The following is a 25,064-nucleotide window of genomic DNA, read 5'->3' as shown; positions in this document are numbered from 1 at the left end:
ATTGCGGGGACATGGCTGTTCAGTGAGTATGTGCTCCATGTAGCACAACCAAAAATTATACTGAACTATTGCCTAATTAGGTTCTTGCATATGGCTTCCATCCCTTTTGTATCTGACTCTCTAGAATGTAGTGTGAAGCCTTTTCGAAAAATTCCTGCGTAAAAACAAAGGTGTTAAAAGCATACATGACAAGTGCAGCACTGGTGAGAGGGAAATGCGTTTAGAAAATCAACCTAATAGAGGACATATGTTCCAATGTATTGTACTAGTACATTAATGTACTTTTCATGTACATTGATCATAAACCAGTAGAGCCTTCTTAAAGGCACCGACCATGGGGAAATCTGTTAAAGGAAGATAGTATGGTCTAAATTTTCAGAAGTGGCTAGTGATGTTGGATGCCCAGCTTAAGCTGCCTCAGAGCAGCCTGATTTAAAAACCGAGGCACCCAAAATCACTAGTCATTTCTGGAAGTTTAGACGGTATCGTTTTAGGGAGAAGCTGTGTATCGTGTACCTTTGACTCCTCCTATTAGAGGGATAACAGCACCTGTGATTACAGCTTTTGCTGATTGAGTAGGCCTGGGGCCAGAGAATGAGGTAACTGAGATCTGAATCTGGCCAACAGTGTAAAGCCAGAGTAACTCCATTAATGGATGTTCACAGGTATAACAGATCAGCAACCCTTGCTCCTGAGTGTGTTGCTTCCACCAGGCCAACAGGATGAGGAGACCTGGTCCACTTAGGTCCAGATCCGGCCTGGCGTAGTAGAGCATCCTCAACTACCACAGACTTAGCAGCATCTGGGGCTCTTCATTATTCTCACTAAGGATGGCTCAGGCCACAGATGTCTGTCCTGAATGTCACAGAGCTGTGCATGGTCAAATGTGACGGTTTGATTTGAGGCATTCCAGAAAGAGGGACTAGCCACACTGTTCTGATGCGGTCTTCCCGCAACATCCCATTCTGATAGGTGTGTTAGACATTACTATCCCTATTTTACAGATAGGGAAATTGAGGTGCAGTGAAATAAAGTGACATGCTGAGGTCCCATACTGAGTCCATAGCAGACACTAGACTAAAATCCAGGAGTCCCCTGCTCAAATCACTAGATCATGCTGCTTCACAAGAAAGCATCCTCTTACCTCGAGGTCAGATGGGATGATCACAGTGTTGTCCCTTCTGGCCTTAGAATCTATGAATCTCTGGTGGCCAATCCATCGCTGATAGAATGTTAGTTCAGTTGGAAGTGTTCCCCTTTTTTTTTTTTAAATCTGGGAAAATCACATTTTGTTTCTCAAGTGTGGGCAGAGGAGCAAAGAAGGAAGCCCAGTTTATGGTAGAGATGGTTTTCCCAGTGTAACAATTGGAGGATAGCACCTAATAAACTGAAGAACAAAATCTCCATCTAGCTGACTGCCAGGCAGGGACAATCCCAGCCAGGAATTCTTCTAGGCTAGACACAGAACTACAGTCCAGGTTTTCTTTCCCTCCTTCTAAGTGGTGATGGTTTCCTTCTATTTCCTGGCCAGATGTGCTGGGTGATACTTTAATATGAACAATGCTATGACAAAAAAATTACATTGTATTGTAACCAAGGGCTTGAGACAGCTCTCTGTGTCTTTGACCCCAGCACACACTATATTAAGTCCTCAGTCGCAAGGAAATCCTAGACTGGATCTCTTTTTTCTGTTGAAATGGATTCTCTGTATCATACACTCCAGATGACATCCCAAGCAAGACACTGCACTCCAAAAATAAAATAAAACCCTATAACAGCATAGATTTACATAGCTCCTTCCATGCTGACAGATCCCAAGCACTTTCAACAAACTGATACATCTGCCAAAGTGAGTATTGACCCACGAAACTTATCCTCCAATACATCTGTTAGTCTATAAGGTGCCACAGGACTCTTTGTTGCTTTTTATAGAATATACGTGGCTCATCCATTGCTAAAATGCAGCTATTTCTGGAGTGGAGCACAGCACTTGTGCATGGAAGTGCTACATAGTACTTCAATGCAGGGAGTAAAAGAAGAGCATCATCTCTCGCTCCGTCGCCCAGAGGTAACCACAGTAGGAAAGCAGAATGTAATCGCTTCATTTGGAAGCTGGCCAGAATGAATACCCAGAAGTCACAGGGGCTCTCTAATGACTGCAGCTCATCAGACCAGTATCAGCTGTCATGCAAAAGATGCATGACACCTCATTGGTGTCACCTGGCAAGCTAGCATTGTGGAGGACAGGTACTCAGATACCATAGTGAAGGGTGCAATATAAGAACCTAAATAGAATTGGTGAGATTCAGCAGGAAGAGCGCCATCAAGGTGTTCCTTAGAGATCTCCCATCCAAACACTACCCCCGCTTGGCTCATTTCCAAATCGATCATCATCATGTGCTTCCTGGACTTGTCCAATAATGCCAACAGGAGCTAGAGCTAAGATTCTTTTATTCTATATCTGCCTTTCCCCTCCTCCCCCCGCATGTAATGGACCAGATCCACAACTGCTATAAATCAGAATAGCTCCAGTGACTTCAGTGTCTGGCTTTCTCTTTCACACCACAGCTACAGCAAACAATAAGCAGCGTGTGACACCATTGCTCAGCAGGTGCCACAGGGAGTCTTGCATCACTGCATGGATTTTGTTCCATTCACTCTGCTTGAAAATAAATGACTGACTATAACCACTGCAACAAACCCCTTCAAACCCACACTTCTGTGCTTTCAGTTATCCTGTGCTCTAGAGCCATTTAACGTCTATATATTATTAAAGCTATTTTATGATCTGTGGTCTTCCCCCCTTCCCCTCCCAAAAATGTTTTTCCAACGTAATTGCTGTTTGCCTTGTCATTTCTCAGTGGGTAACCAAAAAGTTTGAAAAAAATCTTTCAAAGATTTTAAGCAGAGCATGTAGGGTTAGTTAACACGCTGCTGAGATGCTCTTGAATGGTACCTGCCTGAGGCATGAGACCCTAAAATCTGTACTCCCCAATGTAACTATTAGTTGAGATTCTTTTTACATCTTGAATGTTACCCTTGTCACCTGAATCCATCTCAGCCAGCAATTCAGAAGACTAAAATATCCACTGTAGGTTTTCATTATTCAGAGGGAATATATTGTTGCTATTAGATGGATTTAAATTAATTAACCTCTTCCTTTCTGGAGAGAGGAAAAGGCCATTAATTTTGTACTGGTGAAGGGTGCCAGATTCATTGCCCATGGCCCTGATTCACCATAAGATATGAGTAACTGTCCTTGATTTGAATGAGATTCATTTGTACATACCCTGCCATGGCAGAAGGGCTGCTGGAACTGGAGTCCCCTACCTAATAACACTAATGGAAGCAGTTTAGTTTTACCCTTAAAATCTGAGCTGGTGAGGGAACCTCTTGGCATAGGAGGGGAGTTCATTCCCATGCCTCTGCTGAAAGTGCCAGCGCAGGTGGTGAGTGATGCCAGTTGTGGTGGTGGTTTTGTGATGGGAACATCTGCCTGGTGGGGAGCTACCACAGTGACGCCACTTCCTGTGATCCCTTTTAGGATGGCACATACCGATTCCAACGCAAGTGGCTGGTGACCAACCCAACTCGCACCTCCCTAAAAGGCCTCAGTTCAGGAAAGCACTTTCGCCGAAGCTTAAGTTCCACTGCCGCCAGTGGGGCCTTCACAATTGGGGCTTCGGACACAGAAATGCCATACGCTCTGCCCTTTTACCTATTGCATTCTTCCCTGTGTGTGGGATACAGGAATAAACTAAGGGGGACGTATTTGTGTTTTGAGACATCTGTTGCTAAACACACAGCTCCCCTGAAAAGAAGACTACAAATATTTCTACTGAGCCCATAAAAGGCATTTGTAGTTTTTCTGAATGTTAAGTGCAGTGCAGGGGAAAAATGAGAGGAAGGAATGTTTTTAAAAAATGGATTCTGCGGTAGTGCCATTTTTGTTGTTCAAGAGCTTTTGCTCTGATAAATCAGGGCTTTGTGGAGTGAGGCTCACTGCTCAACCATCCATCCACAGGAAACATGAGTCATTTCCCAGCACTCCTTCCCAAGGTTTGCAGTCAGGGATGGGGGATGCCCTGGTAAGGGGAGTTAAAGGAACTAAGAAGACACTATGGCTGAGCTATTGATCAAAGGAGCAGAACTTTGACTGAAGACAGCTATTTTTCCTGTGTTTTCCTTTTCTGTTTTGAACCAGGACTGTAGGTCTGACAGCTCTCAGTTTTAGCAAAGCACAAACTGGAAGCTCTTTCTGAATGTCCTTCCAAAGGTTGGTTGGCAGCAGGGTGGTGAGGAATGCTCAGCTCTGGGGGAGGGCTACAGCAGAATCTCATTGCTCTTGTCATGGGGAGGGGGGAATGTAAAGGGCTTCCTGTCCCGCTGTGTCGGGATTGCCAGAGGAGTGTGAGGACAAGGCATCCCAGAAACTTGCAGTTCAGAATGGAGGCCACTGACCATTTCCATGCACTCTATGGAATATTTCCTGCGTATTTCCTGATTGTATGACAGTGTCTACTTTCCCCTCAGAACATCTGGTATCAGAAAGGTCACACTATGAGTGTGATCTCAGAGTTACATAGTGCTTTAGCTAGGGCAGATCCATGCTGCACTGACACTGAGCAACTTTCCTTTAAAGTGAAAGGCTAATGGAAACACATATGCCTTAAAGTGCGGCGTGAAAACTTACACAGCTCCTAGGTGGCAAAATGGCCTGGAATTAAATGGTAAAAAAGTTGCTGAGAAATTGTGGAGGAAAAGTTTTCCACTTCTCCCCAGTTCTATTTCAAGGGCCTCTAGCACAGTAGGCAGGGGTGCCTTTAGGTAGGCACCCCGCCTTGGCTCCAGCTTCTTCCAGCTGTGCCTACCCTATGCCCTTCCATACTTACTTTGGTTTCTGTTTAGCAAGTGCATTGAGGTTCTTTAGGCCAGCGGTTCTCAACCTGGGGCTTGGGGCCCTCTGGGGAGCTGCAGGCAGGTTTCAGGGGGTCCACCAAAATAAATCAGAGAGCAGGGCTGGTGTTAGACTCACTGGGACCCAGGACAGAAAGCCAAAGGCCAAGCCTTGCTGCCCAGAGCTGAAGGTGAAGCCCGAGCAACTGAGCTTGGCAGGGCCCCCTGTGCTGTGGGGCCCTGGGCAATTGCCCTGCTTGCGACTCCCTAACACCAGCCCCGACTTTTACTCTACTGGATATGCAGAAAAACAGTTGTTGAGGCATGGGTGGGCCGTGGAGTTTTTATAGCATGTTTGGGGCGTAGGCTTCAGAAAGAAAAAGGTTGAGAATCCTGGCTTTAGGCGTGAGAGAGAGTGTAAGGTATGTCTACACTGCCATTGAGAGATGTGAGTGCAGCACATAGGAACGTACTGCCTGTGTAATTTATTAGCTTTCAGAAAATAGTTCCAGCCTCTGCTAAATTAGCTGTACAGGATAGCAACACACATTTCCTAAAAAATTTAAAAACCCAACCCTTAACAAAGGCAGTTAGCAGCAACATGCCTACATCTCATTTTCCAATTTCTGCCAAGGGTAAGGTTCAAACTTATAATGCATGAGTGTAACTGAGTTTCAATGACTACAGCATACCCTTGAACCCCTCATCTAATAGGACAGAGTGCTGCCTAGATACTCTTTTGCTGCACATGCTTCTTTCAGTCTTTTTGGCGACTCAAACTTTTCCTGTAATAAGTTTTTTCAGTTATGTTTCCCCAAAGGGGCAGTGGCTGCCATGCACTTAGCCCAGTGCTTGAGCTAATGTGGGAGGTGACTAGAGCATGGTTTGAACCCCAGGAGTGTGTGCAACAACAAAAAAAGTTGGTAAGAACCTGTTCATTTTGTAAAATGCTGATGGGAAGCTGTATCTTGGGAGCCCCTTGCTCACATGACCCCAGGTTTGGACCACTAGCATTACCCAGCCCCCCCTATGACTCACTGAAAATTTGAAGACAAAGTAAACATGGACTGTGGAGCACTTAGAAAAATCGACTTTTAAACAGAAAGCATTGCTCAACTTTAACTACAGCAGAGCTAGTGCTCTGCTATCACGTGGGGTTCTGAGGAGAATCATAGAATCTTAGGACTGGAAGGGACCTTGACAGATCATCTAGGCCAGGTCCCTGTACTCATGGCAGGACCAAGCATTATCTAGACCAGCGGTTCTGAACCTTTACTGCAGCCTGCACCCCTTTGGTTCTCAAAATATGTTCTCACATCCCTAATCAAAATATGTTCTCGCACCCCTTAAACCTAGATATATTTTGCACCCCAGGTTAAGAACCACTGATCTAGACCATCCCTGACAGGTGTTTCATCTAACCTGTTCTTAAACATCTACAGTGATGGAGATTCCACAACCTCCCTGGGCAATTTATTCCAGTGCTTAATTACCCTGACAGGAAGTTTTTTCCTGATGTCCGACCTAAATCATCTTTGCTGTAATTTAAGACCATTGCTTCTTTTCCTATCCTCAGAAGTTAAGGAGAATAAATTTTCTCCCTCCTCTTTGTAACAACCTTTTATGTACTTGGAAACTGTTATCATGTCCCCTCTCAGTCTTCTCTTTTCCAGAGTAAACAAACCCATTTTTTAAAATCTTCCCTCATAGTTCATGTTTTCTAGACCTTTAATCATTTTTGTTGCTCTTCTCTGGACTTTCTCCTGTTTGTCCACATTTTTCCTGAAATGTGGCACTCAGAATTGGACACAATACTCCAGTTGAGGCCTAATCAGCGTGGAGTAGAGCAGAAGAATTACTTCTCGCGTCTTGCTTACAACACTCCTGCTAATACATCCCAGAATTGTTTGCTTTTTTTGCAACAGTGTTAACTCATATTTAGCTTATGATCCACTATGACCCTCAGATCTCTTTCTGCAGTACTCCTTCCTAGGCAATCATTTCACATTTTGTATTTGTGCAACTGATTAGTCCTTCCTAAGTGGAGTACTTTGCATTTGTCCTTATTTAATTTCATCCTATTTTCTTCACACCATTTCTCTAGTTTGTCCAGATCATTTTTAAGTTTAATCCTATCCTCCAAAGCACTTGCAACCCCTCCCAGCTTGGTATCATCTGCAAATTTTTTATAAGCGTACTCTCTATGCCATTATCAAAATCATTGATGAAGATATTGAACAGAACTGATCTCTGCAGGACCTCACTCGATACGCCCTTCCTGCTTGACTGTGAATCACTGACAACTACTCTCTGGGAATGGTTTTCCACCCACTTTATAGTAGCTCCAGCTAGGTTGTATTTCCCTAGTTTTGTTTATGAGAAGGTTATGTGAGACAGTATCAAAACCCTTGCTAAAGTCAAGACATACCACGTCTACCTCTTCTCCCCCACCCCATCCACAAGGCTTGTCACTCTGACAAAGAAAGTTACTAGGTTGGTTTGACATGATTTCTTCCTGACAAATTCATGCTGACTGTTACTTATCACCTTCTTATCTTCTAGATGTTTGCAAATTGAATGCTTAATTATTTGCTCCATTAGCTTTCCAGGTACTGAAGTTAAGCTGACTGGTCTGTAATTCCTCATGTCATCCTTATTTCCCTTTTTACAGATGGGCACTATATTTACCCTTTTCCAGTCCTCTGGAATCTCTCCTGTCTTCCATGATTTTTGGAAGATAATCACTAATGGCTCAGATATCTCCTCAGTCAGCTCCTTGAGTACTCTAGGATGTATTTCATCAAGGCCTCGTGACTTGAAGACATCTAGTTCCTGTAAATAATTTTAGCCTCAGATCCTACCTCATTTTCACCATTGTTCACCATGTTAGACATCCAATGCCTACTAACCTTTTTAGTGAAAATTGAAACAAAAAAGTTATTTAGCACATCTGCCATTTCCACATGTTCTGTTATTGTCGTCGTCCCCATCATTGAGTAACGAGCCTACCTGGTCCTTGGTCTTCCTCTTGTTTTATGTATCTGTAGAATGTTTTCTTGTTACCCTTGTTTATATTCATCTTTTGTTATTTGATCTAGTTTCCACCTTTTTGTTTGACACTCAAATTTTGAGTTTCAGATCATTGACGAGCTCCTGGTTAAGCCAGGGTGGTCTCTTGACATACTTCCTATCTTTTTTACACAATGGGATAATTTGCTTTTGTGCCCTAAATAACATCTCTTTGAAAAACTGGCAGCTCTGTAACTGTTTTTCAGACTTGCTTCCCAAGGGCTCTTACCGACCAAATCCCTGAGTTTGTTAAAGTCTGCCTTCTTGAAATCCATTATCTTTACTGTGCTGTTTTCTCTCATACCATCTTCAGAATTTCATGAACTCTCATTTTATGATCACTTTCACCCAAATGGCATTCCACTTTCAAATTCTCAACCAGTTCCTCCCTATTTGTCAAAATCAAATCTAGAACAGCCTCTCCCCTAGTAGCATTCTCTACCTTCTGAAATTAAAGATTGTCTCCAACACATTCCAAGAATTTGTTGGATAACCTATACCCTGCTGTGTTGTTTTTCCTACAGATGTCTGGATAGTTGAAGTCCCCCATCACCACCAAGTCCTTTTCTTTTTTTTACCCTTTTCCAGTCCTCTGGAATCTCCCCCATCTTCCATGACTTTTCAAAGATTATTGCTAATGTTTCAGCTATCTCCTCAATCAGCTCCCTGAGTATTCTAGGATGTATTTTTTAGGCCCTGGTGATTTGAAGACATCTAACTTGTCTCAGTAATTTTTAACTTGTTCTTTCCCTATGTTAGCCTCTGATTCTATCTCATTTTCACTGGAAGCACCTATCTGTACAAATAACACTACAGACACTCCCTGACTTATGCAAGAGTTCCGTTCCAGAATGCCTTGTGTAAGTCGAATTTTGCATAAGTCGGGGACGTATACCTGACAGTTACGTGCAAAAAAAAGAAAAAAGCTTTTGGAACTTTTTCCGTAAGTGAGGGTTTGCGTAAGTCGGGTTTGTGTAACCCAGGGAGTGTCTGTATGTATATTTCTATAGTCTTTCATCTAAGGATCTCAGAGCACATTCCAAAGGTGGAAGGACTTTTATCCCCCTTTAAAAACAGGGAAACGGAGGCACGACTCAGTCACTTGCCCAAAATCACTCAAAGTGGCAGAGGGTCTCCGACTCCTGCCTGCTGGCTCTCACCACTTGACAATCCTGCCTCTTGAGATGCGGGGAGGACTCCTTCACAGGTTCCCCAAGAGACAATAGTTCAGTTTTGTAGTTCTATGTCCAAAACACCAAAAGAGTGCAAACTGCACCTTTCTAATACACACAGGGCTATCCCATAGGCTTCTGTAAGGATGTTCATGTAGATCTATTCTCTGGTGTGCAAAGATTTCCAAGGGATCTAGCTTATTACAAGGATGGATAGCCGCAGAAGAGAAACCACTGGACTAGTGTGTTGGTTTAATGAATGTGTAAGTACAGAGTCCCCACAGGTCTCCTATTATTTCTGACATGCTGTTGTTCCACTCTGCAGTGCAGAGCAAGACAGGTGGAGATTAGTGTCTCATTGAACCATCACTTTGCCTCCCTGAGAGGCCATAAATCCAAGGGGCACAGAGGGGGAGCTACTAGCTCTCTGAGATCTGGCGCCAGGAAGTGCATTTGTCTTCATGATGGGGGCAGCAGGAGATGCTGCCGCTCTGAGTGGTAGCAGGGTTTGGCGAGGAGCCAGCACCTGCAGCCTTGTCTTCAGTGTTTTCTCTCCTGGGTGCTGTGGGCTGGTCTGGATGGGATGGAAGCATTCAGACTTCACTCTCCTTGCTCCTCCAGAGCACTCTAAGTTGTGACTGTCCTGTCCAGTGTCTGAGCATATGCAGTAGCCACGGGAACTGGTGGGCTAGAACAGTAGGAGAATTGCAGTGAGGTTTTCCCCCACTGGGGGCCCAACCCTGCTCCCCTCAAGCCAATGGCCAAACTCAGGTTGACTTGACTAGAAGCAGGACCAGGCACTGTGCTTCCAGAATCCTGGGTGGAAAAAGCTATTAGAGTTCTGCACATGTTAGTGGAATCAGCAAGGGCATTTGGGGTGGAGGGTCTGCCTGCTTGTTTCTGTACTGAAGAGCTCTCAGACAGGAGCTTCACTGCATTCTAGTGTGAAACAGGAAATGGAGACTGAGTCAGTGGAAGGAAGTAACTTTAATATTTCCCCAGCCTACAGGGACTTCCTCAACCCCACCCCCACAATCACTCTCTTCCCACCCCACCAAATTTCTCCTTCTAATCATCTCTTCATCTGTCATCTCTCTCTCTCTCTCTCTCTCCTTTACATCTTCTCCATTTTCATCTTTCCCAGAGTCTCTCTCCATTCTCTGTTCCTCTGCCCAACCTTTTCTCTCTCCCTCTCTTAGCGCTTTCCATGTCTTTCCTCTGCCTCCTTTCCTCTCTGTTCACCAACAGCAGGGAAAGTGAGGCTGCCGTGCTTCTTTTGCAGTGCATATCCTAGTCAGAAGCAGAGCTAGATGTTTAGCACTTCATTCCACCTCCAGTGACATGAAAGTGTGGATGCAGAGCTGATAATTAGGGATTGCTCTCTACTAAGAAGTTAATAAGCAGGGAGAGGAGTACGCGGAGGGCAACCAGAAAAATGAAAGAGAAAAGAAGCGAAAGAGAGTTGCATGAAACTGAGTCTGTTAATCCATTCTTTTAAAACTAAAGTGCACACTGATCTCTAGTCAGCCAGACAAGACTTAAAGAGGCTGTCTCTAACAGTGAAGCAGACAGCCCTGGAATTACGACCGAGTAATTGCTTGATACTTAAAGTTCAGGTCTAGAAGATCTCAGAGTAATAATTCATTGGAAAGATATTGAGCTCTCATCACAAAGAAGAAATATAGTCTCTAAACACGCAGCTAATGGCATGCCATTTGTCTGATGGCAAATCACCCAAGTTCATTACTCTCCATGGCACAGTTGAGAAAAAGAAATACAAAGTTAGCTAAACTGAAAGAAGGAAAGGAAGAAAGGACATATTCCTTACAGTGATGCTCCAGGGCCTTTCAAGGCAGAACTCTGTTTTTCCTAGGCAGCTAGAATTCTCTTTGGGCCAAGTATCCAGGTGCTAACTAAATAACTCCGTCCTCTTTACATGGGCAAAATTCCATTGATTTCAATGGAAGTTCTTCCCTGTTTTAGGGTCAAGGGCAGACTTCAGAGTTTGGTTCCTAGGATTTAAGAAGAAGATTAAAGAATGTTTCACATGGGTCCTTTTCCAAGGTGTCCCCAAGAGTTTTACATAATGGAGTCAGACCCTGGTAGTGCAAATGTGGCAGCCATTATACTTTCATTAGTCCTCACACAGCTGTAGGTGTTAGAAGTTACCTTACTAAGATGCAGTTGTCACCCGGTGGGGAAATATTTTTTTCCCTATGAAAAAATTTCTATGGAAACAAAAATATTTTCATCAAAAAAATTTCTTTGAAATGTTTGTTTTTTGTCAAAAAAGTCCCATATTTTTGCTTTTTCAATGAAAAACTGAAAAATATTGACAAAAATGAGTATTTTCCACTAAAATTTCCATTTCATCAGGGAAAAAATATTTTCCATTTAAAAAAGAAAATTGTTTTGACAGAAAAACTTTGACCAGCTCTGCCCAGGTCACTGGGTTCCCCTCTACTCTTTTAAAGAAGTGCTACTGGATAGTGATGATGATTTGAATTGGAATAGCTGCAAGTAAGGCACAGAAATACCCTATCAGATAGACAGCACCTGTACTAGTACACTCTCCTAGTGCTGCATGTGCATATGCATCAGTGCATATGAGTCCATATCATGGTGTGGAGTCAACTGGAGTTCTTCCTGAGTAAGGGACTGTCCAGAAACCGACTCTAATGGGTTCAGCATTGGGCACCACCTGTGATTGTAACAGCATTACTGTCAGTGTGCAGTGGCTGCTGGGCTGCCCTCCACCATAGCAACCAAACACAGTGATGCAAAAAGGACAAACTCGTGTGAAACAGATTTGACCAACATTTCAGAACTAGAGGCGAGTGAAGTGTTTCAAATTTTGACAAATGTCAGATTTTGAATTTCAGTTGGCCAGAAAGGTGGGAAAAGTGAAAATGGCCATGTAATTGCCTCCACCACCACCACCCCTCCCTTCCCAATTTTTTCCCCATAGTCTGGGTCTCCTGTTCTGAAGATGACAATGGACAACATTTAACTGCTTCCTAGCTGACTCCTTGACTGTTTCTGCTCTGTATTTCTTTAGAGGGGACGGCTTGGTGAATGATTAAAAAGTCTATTTCTAAGGAATGGGCTACATTTTGTAACATGACTAGTGATTTTGGGTGCTCCATTTTTGGGGTGTCACTTCAAGGGGGCTTAATTTTCAGGAATAACTAGTTACTTTTGAAAATATAGGCCCTGGACACTAGTAACTGTGCTGCCTGCTCATTCCTCTAGACAGAATGTTTAGAAATGTAATTAAACTAAAATTAGTTACTGCATCATTGGAAGAGTTGGTGCCGGCTGCTATGGCAACCAAGGAACGTGCTCTCGCTGCTAAACCGTATAGGAGTAATGACAAATTTCTTTGCCACTATAGTATATTACAATAAGATGACCATTGACTTTCTACTTCTCACCTCTCAATCCTTGAAATGAGGTATAAATAACTCTTGTTTCTTACTGCTTTTGCTTTTGTTTTATTTTGTTTTTCATTTGTGATTCTGGCAGAAACTTGGAGAAATGGCTGAAACGAAAGGAAAAAAAAACCCCACAAGATTTTCAAAAGTGATTAGTGATGTTAGGTATCCAACTTGAGATACCTTAAAGGGACCTGACTTTGAAAGAGTGGGTGCCAACCACTTCCTGAAAATCAGGGGCCTTGAGGTGACACCCCAAAAATGGAAGCATGCAAAGCCATTAGTTGCTATAGAACATCAAAGACAGAATTCCCTAGTTGCTTTTTACTACATTGTCTTGCATTGAAATGCTTTGAGAACTAGCCCCCCTGGATTGTGTTCAACCCTTATGAATTATGCATCCCACAAACAGAGTTCTCCTGAGAGTTTGTTTTGAGGTTACTTTTACACACACACACACACACACACACACACACACACACACACACACACACACACACACACACACACACACACAATTAAACTGTTAATTATAGTTCATATGTCTTTGCAAAGCAGAGTAAGTGCTTTCATGTAAAGAGGTTACTCCATCAATTAATAATCCTTCATTTTGGAGTTAACTAAAAAGGGAATACAAAAACCAAACGAAGAGCGTTTCTTAATGCTTAATCCATCGTTTCTGGGAATACAGAGTGATAAAATGGATTTGTGAGAGCTTGACAGAGGCTGCTGTGGATTTCTCATTCTATTTTCTGATTGTTAAAGGGAAGTTACTAAAACCTTGAAATATCCTTGCTTTCCTTGTCCCTCTGCTTCACAGGGCACTGTTTCCTTTAAGAACAAATGATAAGCTGTGTTTAGAAATGAATTTCCTAGATAATACAGCGAATTCTTACCTAATAAAATGAACACAAAGTATAAATCGTGTTCAGGATAGAACTTGAGGACTCATTTTGTGCTTGCCACAAATTGGAAAGTGTTGACATTCTAACATGCTGTAGGGCCAAATTGTCTGAGAAAGGAACTAGAAGCTATGGGCCAGATCCTCAGCTGGTGTAAATCAGTGTCGTTTCATTGAGGTCAGAACTGAGGTGCAGAGAAGATAAGTCAGCAGCAGAACTGGGGTTAGGAGCTCCTGGCTCCCAGTCTTGTGTCCATATCCCAGCTCTCACTCCCTCAGCCCTCTCCCTTTCCTCCCCCCATCCCACACATTATGCTCTGCACAGCTCCTTTCCTTTACTCCTTCCTTTGTCTCTTTCTCATTCTTCTCTCTCTCTCTCTCTCTCTCTGCTGCCCTAGATGTTTGAAAATGCTTCACTTTTCCTGTGCCCTCCTCCAAAGTTCATCTCTGCCTGGTTCTTCTATAAATTCAGATGTAGTTCTGTTCAGTATCATTGTGGATACACAAAGGACGCCATTTTTCAGAGTGTGCTGCTCCACCTCCGCCAGCAGGACCTCGCCGGGCGAAGCACTCTGTAAAATGCCATCTTCTGTGTGGTGGTGCGAGGGCAGAGGCAGGAGCATGCTGGTCCAGAAGCTCTGTATCCTGTGGCATCAGGGGCCAACCTAAAATCCCTCCTTAAAACTCCCTTCTTTTGCTTGTCCCCCCACCCCGGCCCTGATTGCCCCCTGCTTCCACTGTAGTGCTACATCCTTGGCTGTTTGGTGACTAGTCCTGAAGGGTGGCAGGAATCAAGGCCTGCAGCTGAGCCCATTTCTGGGCACCTAACGTAGGCTGCCTGATTGGTTACACAGGTTGGAAGAGTCAGCAGACTAGTTCTTATGCCCAGCAGCAGCAGTTCAGAAGTTGCTTAAATCATTCGCCTACAGCTGCAATGGCTTCTGTGCCTGTTTGTTCCCAGCCTTGTTCCACCCCTGCTCCTGCCTTGATCCCAGCCTCAGGGCCGGCTCCAGGCACCAGTGAAGGAAGCAGGTGCTTGGGGCAGCCAATGGAAAGGGGCGGCACATCCGGGTCTTCAGCGGCAATTCGGTGGCGGGTCCCTCAGTTCCTCTCTTCCTCTTTTACCTGCTGCCGAAGTGCCGCCGAACAGGAAGAGAGGGAGTGAAGGACATGCCGCCGAAGAAGGAATCGGCGCAATTGAGCTGTCGCCAAAGTGACGCCGATCAGCTTTATCTTTTTTTTTTTTTTCCCTTTCACTTCGCTACTTGGGGCGGCAAAAAAGCTGGAGCCAGCCCTGCCCAGCCTTACCCCTGCCTTGCCTCACTAACCTGGTTCTGACCCTTGGCTCTGATTCCTGACTTTGGCTGTGATCCTTGACTCTGGCATCTGGCTCCAGCTCTGACCGTAGGCTCCGATTGCTGGCACTGCTGCCTGCAGCCAGACCCTACCTCCAGTCAGCCCCCTGCCCTGCCTCAGCAGCCCCATGTCCACTGCGCTGGACATCTGTCCCTATAAATCTGGAAGCAGAACCTGATTGCTGGCTTCCAGCTCTTGTGGTAATCATTAGGCCCGACTTCTGCTCCAACCAGTAGGCATGACCGCCTACATCCTGGTCATGTGGCACAGGGGCTCCACAATTACCCAAGTCAGTGGGAGCTGAGTGCTTCCATTCCTTGCTGCATTACAGGCAGCTTGTGGATTTCTTACGGGAGCAAATGGTCACGCACACTTTGTGCCCTTAAATATCAGCACGGGTTGAATGGAACTTTTTTCTCCCTCAACATACCCTTTTTTGCTGCTGGAGAATATCGAGCTGTGTCTGTGTGTGAACGAGATTGTCTAGAGAATAATAAATTAATCCTTCCCCCGAGATACCAGAAGCTTCCTTGAAAATCTTGCCTTTCATATATGAAGAACCCTAGTTTCTCTGTGTCTGAAACACACTCAGCCACATTCCATATAGTACGTGTCCAATATAGTAGAACGAAAGGTCACAAGCCAGCAAAAGCCAGACCGTGGCGGCGAGTGAGCTTTCCATCTGAGTTACAAGCTTCAGAGAGATTGGATTTGATATGAGTGTGAGCAGCGATGGTGATGTTACAGGCAGGAGGCAGAAACACACTGCCTGCAAATAGCTGACTTGCACATGTGTTGTGTCATCTGAGTCCTCAGACTGGTTCCCTTCAGATCTGGCCCCATCAGGGCCACCCAGAGGATTCGGGGGGCCTGGGGCAAAGCAATTTCGGGGGCCCCTTCCATAAAAAAAAGTTGCAATACTATATAATACTATATTCTCATGGGGGGCCCCTGTGGGGGCCGGGGCCTGAGGCAAATTGCCCCACTTGCCCCCGCCCCCCCCCCCAGGCGGCCCTGGGCCCATCCACTTTGGGTATGTCTGCACTGCAGGTGGATAGACATACCTGCACTTTGATGGAGCTAGCATGCTAAAAATAGCTGGGTAGTTACGGAGGTAGCCACCCAAATTCATACCTAGGATTTCAGAAGGGATTATACATGGGCCGTTGGCCTGAGCTGCTCTCCATGCCACTGTGGCTACACTGCTGTTTTTAGCATGCTGCTGTGGTTTTCCTCAGGGGTGGCTGCATTTCAGTAGTGGGTGAAGGATCCCTATTCTCTAGGGTTGGGTAAGGTTTAATTAGGCTCAAGTCAGTGGTGGTTTTGACTGAGCAGAATCAGCCACTAATGTCTATAAAGTCACTAATGCTCTTGCCAGGCACAGTGTTAAGAGATTGGGGGTGGGGGGAATTGCAGGTGGATTTGGCTTGGGAAGCTTTGCCCATCAGGATTTGGTTCTGCAAAACAAAATGAAGTAGTTTGGATCCAGGTTCCTTTTGTCTGAATTCCCAGAAGTCTGCCTAGCTTTGGTACTTCTATAGCACCCATCCCCTGAGAATCTAAGCAGCGAACTTGGTCATTTAGATACACGTTCCGTTGTCCACAGCTGACTTCAATGGGCTCTACTCTTTTTCTCTGCCAGATTCTCAGAAGCTCTACTTGCTTTGTTCCTTCATCATGTTAGCATTTCCTTGTCTCATGTTATAGTTGGAGCCTAGCTAGGGGGATGCAGTGCTGGATAAATACTTCTGGTTTGATCAGCCCCAATTATGATTTAATAAGCTTGTTCTCTGCTTTGGGGAGTAATACATTAGGGCTGTGCTTTCTGAGAGTCTCCCAGTATGGATTGTTGCCAACTCTCACAATTTTATCATGAACCTGGTATTATTTGATGTTTTACTTAAAGCCTCACCTCCTGGAGTCTTGTGATTAAGTGAGAAAAAGCTTGAAAATGTGACCCAAGTGTGGCCTAAAGGGTTAGAAACCAGAAAGCAAAGACCCCAAATTAATTTTTTTTTAATTTCTATCTTTAAGCCAATTATGATTTGTTGGGGCCTGACTCGTGATTTTTTTGTGAATGCATGGGGTTGGCCATACGGCTGTGGGACGCCACTCTGAAGGAACACAGCAGTGATACCTCCCATTCCTCCTGAGAAAGGCCAGGAGCTGTGCTATGTGCTTCCCATCTCCCAGAAGCACTTGACTTTGTATGCAGGTGAGTCAAACGGGGATCTTCAGGGACCCAAAGGAGAGAGAGAGAAACCCACCCTGCTTCCCTGTGGAATGAAATGATTTTTTTTCCTTACCATGTAAGCATAATAGGAAAGAGAGAGGCTGAGAGACAAAGAGGGGAGGAAATCTTGCTGGAAAGAAGCAGAAGTCATTAGGCAGAAGGTTGACACAGTCCATACGGAGAGAAAGTGCATCCTGTCCCCTTTAATTACTTACAGAAGTCAGTCTGGCAATTACCTAGCCTGCATGCAGTCAATAAGACAACCCTCTTAGCCGAATGCAGATCAGCAGCCCTTTGCCCTGGGTACTCTCTGCAGACACCAGAGCTGCACGCAGTTTATTGACTGGCTTTATTGAGGGAAACAGTATCCCCTAACAAAAGGAACAAGCAGAATATCCCCTCTGTCTGAGCCACAAGAGCCAGTTATTGAGACAGGAGCAACAATGGGAGCAATAATTTGCAAAGTGCATGCCAAGCCAGGAACATGAAGGATAAATCACTCAAACTGGCAAGATGATAAATAATAACAGAGAGCTCTGGAAAAATTTATGTTGCTGAATGGCTGATTTTTTTTTTCACTTGAAGTCACTTAACAAACCCTCATGCAGAAATCTTCAGAAAGATACACCTTCGAGCGTATTGGAAAATATTGATAAATAATATTCTGCACTTCTAAGGATCTCAGCATGAGGCACAAACATACACAAATGAGACTGGATTCCTCTGCATCTTGCCCCAGTTGACATCTGCCTGAGTCAGGAGTGTGGCATCTGGTCTATAGAGGCTTCTACTTAACCGCTTTGAAGCCTTCAGTTTTATTCATGTCTATTCACCTGTTGTGTATGGTCTAAACCCTACATCAGGAGATCTCTGGGGCAGGGACTGTCTTTATTTTTACAGTGCCTAACACACCAGAGTGCTTAGTGGGGTCCTAGTTTCTACTACAATTGAAATGGTCATTTAATCGAAACCTCCCTTAGGAACCAGATTATCAGAAGTAGTGCAGCTTCCATCCTTTGTTTGGTGATAAATTACCGTACACAGTGAAGGGGCTGTAATATTTGCAAGCAGTTAGATAGTGGATGAGTCAGTAATAGCCAGATAGCTGCCTTGGGTCAGAGTTCCAAAAGCACGCAGGGCCAGATTCTCAAAAGTGCTTGGCTCCCAGGAGCTCGCACTGTGGCACTTCGTAGCAAGATTTTCCAAAGTCCTCAGTGTCCAGCATGGAACCAACATAGGAACCTGGGTCTGCTCCTTTGAAGCCAATGTGAGTTTTGCAAACAGCTTCAATGGGAGCAGGATTGGGCTCTTCATAAGGAAAGAGCAAATATTCTGAATAAGCTCAAAGGAAGCCTTGTGGTACTATGATCACATTAAAGCTTATTATATTCAGACATCAGTATTGTAAGTAATGCCGGGTATTATACAAGCTGCAGTGTACATACTTGTGATCCTGCAGGTAACAAGATCTAGGGCCAGATTCTTCTCAGTACTTATACTACAGAAGGGCATTCTTCCTATGGTCCATATAAAATGTGTCCGCCTCCAGCCTACCGACTAGGTACAGGGCCGTTTAGATTGGCTAAAATGAAGGGAAACGTCTACACCTTCCTCATGAGATCCTTGATGCAAACACACTTTTCTAGTATTCATTTGCCAAACATCTTTGGTCACCCACAGTAAATGCTTGGTGTTGTTCCTTATTCTCTGAATGGGTACAGGTTAGGTTATGTAACTGGACTTGTTTGAAAAACCAACATCCAGATCCAAAATTGAATCACACTGGTCAGAGGTTCTCAGGCTGGATAGATACACAGTACGTACAAAGCCCCATCAGTTTGGCAAGGCAGTTCTAGAAATAAAACAAAACGCTGAGCTGAGAAATAAATAGGGACCAAGCGTTTAGTAAGCATGTGGGCCAGATTCTCTGTTATGCCTCTGTCCCTTTCTAGAACTTAGGTGGTACAAAGATTCTAGCCATAAATGGCCAGTAGAGAATTCCCCTGGAGAAGAAGAATGCCAGGCTGCATAAAGCTGGCTCATGTGCCAGTTTTCCCACTTCCATCATAGGTGGGGTGCTGGGTGATCAAGGGGGCATGGCAAGAGCATGCTGTGGGTGAGGGGTATATGGCAGAGCTTTGCTACACTATGCAGATCCTCTGTTAGCATAAGGTCCTTTAGAAACCTTATGCCCATAACATAAGCTAGAGCAGCCCTTAGGTTGCTCTGACCCATGCTAGGGCTGAGCCAGCGCCCGCACAGAATCAGACAGCTCTCGCCTGCCCCCGATAGACCCCATGCTGAATGGATCTTAGAACAGAATATCAGGGTTGGAAGGGACCTCAGGAGGACATCTAGTCCAACCCCCTGCTTAAAGCGGGACTAATCCCCATATTGATTTTTGCCCCAGATCCCTAAATGGCCCCCTCAAAGATTGAACTTTCAACCCTGAGTTTAGCAGGCCAATGCTCAAACAACAGAGCTATCCCTCCTCACCCCCAAGAAGAGCATTGAGCCCAGTATCTCTGACTCCAGCTTCAACAAGGTCAAATCCACTGTTATGTGGCTAAAGGGAACTAACCACTTTCGCTAAAAGAGAAGCTACTTACCTGGCATCCTGGCTTAAAACAAGAACACCTATGGAAAAATGCGTATGTCCAGGTTCAGCGGTGTGTACCAGCTGCTTTGAGCCACTGGAGTCGGGTTCATAGCTACTTTGCATCATCAGAGTGGCCCAGTGCTGTGGGGCATACAGTCACTCTGGCTCATAATCGCCAGATATTTTCAGAACACTTGAGACGATGATTTCCTAGAAAAACTATTGCACACGTTTTATGGTATTAAAATATCTTCACAAGACACCACTTTGTATTACATCCTGAATCCAAGAGTCTATGGACCCTTTGACTTCAGCTGATTTTGCAGAGGGTGTAAATCAAGGCAGAATACAGCTCTGAGAGGCACAGCCCTTCATCCATAAAGCATATCACAGCCCATAAGATATTTTCTGATTCAGCTCTCATGCCAGAAACTGGTTTCTATCAAATCCATTTCATTTATAATCTTCCAAACAGCTAAATAATGAGTTTTCACTTCCATTAGCACCTCGCATCAGAAACGGTCACTGTACTTTCTAAACATTAAGCCTCACAGCACCTCTGTCAGGAATTGTTATCCATACGGTACCAATGGGGAAATTGAGGCACGGCATTTAAAGGGTGTGCCCACAATCGCACACTAAAGTCAGTGGCAGAGTTAGGAATAGAATCGAGGAATGCCTGGCTCCCAGCTGCACAGTCAGTTTGAAGTCTCCAAACGCATTGAGATTCGGCTGTTTGCTGTGTGCATGAAAGATGATGTAACTCCTGCTTTGACTGGAGTTTCCCGATCTGCTTTGATCTTTGATCTGATACCATGTGACACTTTTGTCCCACCTCTATTATATTTGCCCTCTGACTCAATGCTCTTTTCTAAACAGCTAAACAATCAAAACAACTCTTTGTGCTTCTGCCTCTTATTTTCAGGGTTAAGTTAGCTGTGGAAAATGAGGCCGTGTGCCATCTGCTTCTCTTCATTGTTATCAGCAAAAGCCAAGTAACTTCACTCTCCAAATAACTGTGATGGAAAGCCAGGATGGGTATGAATAGGATACGGAGCCTGATTCTCCACAATCTTGCACCTTATAGAGTCCTTTATACCTGACCCAAATGGGTGTGGAATTCAACCATCTGTGTAAGCATGGAGAATTCTAATTTGGTAGTATTGTACACTCACTTGGCACAAGTGTAAATGACTCCACAATATGCAAGGCAGGGGCGAATCGGACCCAGCTGTGCTTAGATTGACAATTGCTGCTCCCACATCTTAGATTAAATTTGCAGAGGCTAAACGTAATCGCCACCTAAAGAACGAAATGATAACAGGCACTGCAGAGAACTCTTGGGAGGAAAGGAACGGCATCTCTGCAGCAAGCAATCTGCTACCTGCATTTTTCTCAGGAGGAAAGAGCAAAAAGACAACTCAGGGGGAGATCAGCATAATGAAAAGCAGATGGGGGTTTGTTGGCTGAGATTAGCTGTGAGGAGGCTCCTAATTGGCCTTGCTCAGCGGTAGGTATAGGGGTGAAAATGGAATAATTGGAGATATTTTGCTGTCTGTCGTGAGGACATAGAAAATAGCTTCCTAAAGTTGAAAGATGGTTACAGTCAGTGCTTTCAGTCTCTCTTCTTCTCCTTGCTTATTTTTTTTAGTCTCTTTCCCTCCTCCCTCCTTCTTTCCCTTCTTCACTGTTCTGGCCACATGACTATATTCATGTATGGCGCAGTGCCCCATTTATAAAGCCATTGGCTGCCCTGCAGATTACTATGCAAATCCCAGTGTATGCAGCTAAACCCAGCACTGGCGCAACCACCCCTAACACTCTGCCCTCCCTTCTCTTTCCTCCATGTTTTCCCCAAAAGACTGAGTTCAGCAGGGCACCCACTTGAATGGTGCTGCCATTAGAGAGACACCAGAAACCTTCCAAATAAAAATCAGCAACATGGCAGCCAGCCTGGACCTTCTCTCAAGAGCAGGGTCTCGGCTGAGCTTCTCTGCTTGGGCTGACAGGGCATTTGTAGCCCATTGGCAGCAAAATAGGCTGCAACACCTGTAGGGAGAAAGGGAAACTTGAAGGAGCTGCCATCACATTTCAGGGCAATTGCACCTGTATTTCCCACTCTGTGGTCCAGGTTTATGGCTCCCAGTTGTTGCTTCTCCTGGGTGGAGATCCGCATCTCTCTCCCTTCTGACCAGGGTATTTCCAGGCTGCACAGTTCCATGCCTATGCTGCAAGTTACCCAGCAAATCAGACTGCCTAAGCAGGCCAGCTTTTCTTTCTCCTAAGAGGCTATCAGTAATGTAATGCCCACAGTTAGAAGTTACCACAAAACCTTTTCTAGGCAAGCACATTTATTCTCAATGTAAAAGCATCACAGAGAAACCATTAAAATCATAGAGAACCCAAACACATGCTAATAAGCTTACCAGAGATCACCCTAGCTCCAAAAATGGGTCTGGCACGGAATCTGTGCTCAAACTCCATTGCCCTGTGTGTGTTGTGGTTACAAGTTCATAACAGCTGTTAGCTCAGAACAAGCACCCCCATGAATCTGAGAGCCACTCCTTTATAGAGTTGGGGCCGATCTTGGGACCCTCAGCCCCACTCAGCAGGTAATCACCCTCCCCTCAGGGCACAGCTTAAAAGGACTGGGGGTTTGCATATCCAGAGGTGGGTGGGAGTGGGACTTGCATCCCCTGCCACTAGATACTTCTCCAGAAATCTTCTTCACATGCATTGTCCCCAAAGTTCGTTCTTGTCTGTCACATTGTTCAATAGAGTCATTTGATCATCCAGGCCCACAATAATACATAATCTTTGCATTTCATACAATGGATTTCAAAGATACGTACATTTAATTCAGTAGGCTCTCCCAAAGGTAGGATATTGCCGTCCAGTCTGCCAAAAAGCCTGCTCTAGCTGAGTTTAGGAGCTCTCTGGGTTGTCCTTAGCATTTCTGCCTGAACCAGCACAATAATTTTATGCTGCCTTCCATCCCCAAAGCATAACCAATTCCTAGCCATTGTGTTCTGTGACAGAATGTACCCCTGTGTCCACACCTTACACACTATTCTAGTAATCTCTGTACAATGTATGCCTTGCTGAGGTATCATTTGAAAACTCATAATTTGCTAGTCATTATTGTCATGATAAAATGCATGTGGCAGTGTTATATGTAGAATTACAAGATTCCACTGTGTGATGTTCTTAACGCATGTTCCAAACTGAGGTTGGCAAACAGGCCTGTCCCAGACAAAGGAATGCATGCTCTGCTTAATTTGCAGTTAAGCAGTAAATAGAGTAATCAAGCAGGAAGGACAAATGCCCAGTTTTGCCAAAAGAGTGGGGTGCGGAGGAACATGTTGGGGGAGTGAGCAGCAATGCCAGCTCTGTGCAGGGAGGATGGTAGGGCTTGATGGAGCAGTGAGCCAGACCCAGCCTCGCAGGGGAGAAGGCAGCACGCAGGGCCACCAGCCCTGGCCTCGTGCGGGGATGTGGGGAGCACCTCAGGCTAGCCCCAGGTGATGTCCCATTTTCCCTTTGGGAAATATGGTCACCCTACACTGGGAATGTTTTCCAAGAGGGGGGCTGACACTATAAAAATGAGGGACAAACACCTCAAGTAAACCCTCCTCCCTCTCTCTCTGTCCATCGATTCAGTGCACCAGAAGGAACAAAGGAAGCAGCCATTCAACTGGAGAACGGGTCCTGGCCTAAGAAGTTTTGCCACTAATACTGCTGAGAGCATGTGGTGAGAGAACTTGGCTTTGAATTTAACATAGTTTAAGTTAGGCACCAGTTGCATTTTATCTTTATTTTTCTAGTAACGATTTCTGAGTTGTATGCCTCATTACTTGTACTCACTTAAAATCTATCTCTGGAGTTAATACACTTTTTTATTGTTTTATCTAATCCGGTGTGTTTAAATTGAAAGTGTCTGTGAAACGCCATTTGGGGTAACCAGGTGTGTGCATATTATTTCTATTAAAGAAATATGGACTTTAAATGAACCTGTAATGTCTAGGAGAGGCCTGGGCAGTACAAGACCTACATTTCTGGAGGAAAAATCTAAGACTGGGGGTGTGTTGGGATCACCCTGCAGTATAACCCAGGCCGGTAAGAGCCAAGGTGTGGCTGGCTGGCTGCAGCACACACAGAGACATAGCTGGGACTAACTTGCAAGCTGGAGGCTATTTGGGAGCAGTACAGACTGGAGGCAACACCAGCAAAGTATTGTAAAGGGCACCCCAGGTTAGAGGGCAGGGGTGATACAGCTGCTCTTTAGTATGGATTGTACCCTGGGTTTGTGTCATGTTCACACTACTCTGTGCAGGCCTGGCCTAAAAATTTGAGGGACGCGTTAGTTAAGTCTTTGACATCATAGCTGTCTGTGTACTAATATTTGGGGGAGGAGGAGTTGGATTTATCATCCCGAAGTCCCAGACCCCTATAATATTTTCTACATTTAAGTAAAAATTGAGTCAATCTAGTGCTGCCCTTTCTGCCCCTGTTCTATTCCGGTACTTATACTGTTCTCATAGCCACAGTACCTGAGCATCTTCCATAACTGCATCAAGCAACAGGACCAACATCTGTCATCTGATTCTCTGTTAGGGCTTGTATAGTTAAAGCTGTAAAAACCCAGTGTGGACACTGGTATGAATGGGTTTATGTTGGTATAGTTTATTCCAGTACAGGAAGGGGAATAAGCTGAATCAACATAATGAACCTTTATACCAGTATAGGCATGTCCACGCTAGGGCTTGTATAATTCTATCAGTAAAAAAATCACCCCCCCTAACTGAAATAGTTGTACCAATAAAAAACTGGGTGTAGACCAGGCCTAAAAAACTCAAGCAGATTTTCCTTTTCTCCCATTGGCTGCACTGTGGGTTATTGGGGGTATTGTTTGTTTTTATTTTGATTGTTTCTTGTTACTATATGCTTGGCATAGAGGTAGCAAATCTATTCAGGCTTCATTCTTCTTATTACCATTGAAATAATAACTATGCATTTTATGGCTTACTTCTGTGCAGGAATAACTGCTTCACATTGACAAAGATAAACATATTTGGGCCAGGTTCCCTCCATCTGCTTTAAGCTGCTTCGATGACACAAAGCAGGTGAAAGCCTGACTTAGCTGGATGGTTTAGATAGCTTTCTGGGTGCTTTGAAGTATAAAGCAGCCAATGTGTACTGGAGAATCTGGGCTGTTTATGTTTATATCTTTTCTCATCCTAGTAAAATACTTGACACACAACATCCTTTTTTCATAGCCTTTATGTATCATGACTTTTTAGGCTGAAAGATCCTTCGTGCAGGGATTGTCTGTTCCTATGGTTTGTCTGCATTGGAGATTAGCCTCAGTTTCAGCCATCAGAGGGTATGTCTGCCTGGAATAAAA

General features: G+C 44.5%; 1 long non-coding RNA gene across 2 annotated transcripts in view; it reads left to right on the top strand.

Moving 5' to 3' along the window:
- The window catches only part of LOC120382846, a 108,295-nt gene that overhangs the window by 26,451 nt on the left and 56,780 nt on the right, over nt 1-25,064 (top strand). For both annotated transcript variants that reach the window (XR_005588256.1, XR_005588257.1), the window contains exon 2: nt 23,321-23,411. This is a non-coding gene — a long non-coding RNA (uncharacterized LOC120382846). The remainder of the gene's footprint in view (nt 1-23,320; nt 23,412-25,064) is intronic.

The sequence above is a fragment of the Mauremys reevesii genome, linkage group 15 (genome assembly GCF_016161935.1).
Source record: "Mauremys reevesii isolate NIE-2019 linkage group 15, ASM1616193v1, whole genome shotgun sequence".
Lineage (NCBI taxonomy): Eukaryota > Metazoa > Chordata > Testudines > Geoemydidae > Mauremys > Mauremys reevesii.
The sequence above is the reverse complement of the archived record's forward strand: the minus strand, read 5'-3'. Positions and strand labels throughout refer to the sequence as shown.